This window comes from Trichosurus vulpecula, chromosome 8 (assembly GCF_011100635.1).
Source record: "Trichosurus vulpecula isolate mTriVul1 chromosome 8, mTriVul1.pri, whole genome shotgun sequence".
In the NCBI taxonomy this organism is placed as follows: domain Eukaryota; kingdom Metazoa; phylum Chordata; class Mammalia; order Diprotodontia; family Phalangeridae; genus Trichosurus; species Trichosurus vulpecula.
In genome coordinates this window covers 193684263-193685121 of record NC_050580.1, presented here as the reverse complement: position 1 = coordinate 193685121, position 859 = coordinate 193684263, and positions in this window count along the sequence as shown.

The following is an 859-nucleotide window of genomic DNA, read 5'->3' as shown; positions in this document are numbered from 1 at the left end:
AATCAGTATTGATTATTGTTGAGAGCCCTCCTATTACTTTACCTCAGAAAAATAAAGTGAACACTTAGGTCTACAATAATGGATGGTAACGAAATACAGAGCAAACTCAGTTTAGTTGAATTTTGTTAGCCAAATAAGAAAAAAATATTGAAAATCAAGTTCACCATATGCCTCAAGAAGGTCACTGACATAAAGGAAGAGTCCATATGCACCAAAACATTTATATTAGCACTATTTGGTGGTAGCAAAGAACTAGAAACAAAGTAAATGCCCATTGATGCTACATAAATTATGGTACATGAAATGTAGTAATGAAATATTATTATTATGCAAGAAACAACAGATGTGCTCAATACAGAGAAGAATGGAAAAACTTACATGAACTGATTTAAAGCAAAGCAAGTAGGACCAGGAAAATGATACACATAATGACTATAATAATGTCAATTGAAAGAAAAATACCACATAATATATTGAAAAAAAATCTTGGGAAAATATAAACAAAGTTGGCTTCAAATGTGATATTCAAAGATATCTCATCCTGATCCTTTGCAGGGATGTGGGGTAGGGGTGAGATCCATGAGTGCTGAACATTGTCTATTATGTCAGTATTTTCATTGATCAATTGATATTGTATTGATCAATTTTAATGATTTATTCTTCTTTTTTTCTTTATGTTTTTATCTGTACAAAAACATTTATAGTAGCTTTTTAATTTCACTATTTATTTAATATTTTTAGTTTTCAGAATTGATATCCACAAGATTTTGAATTACAAATATTCTCCCCATTTCTACCCTCCCCCCCACTGGAAGTTCCCCAGTCAGCCCTCCCTTCTGTCACCCCACTCCCCCCATCC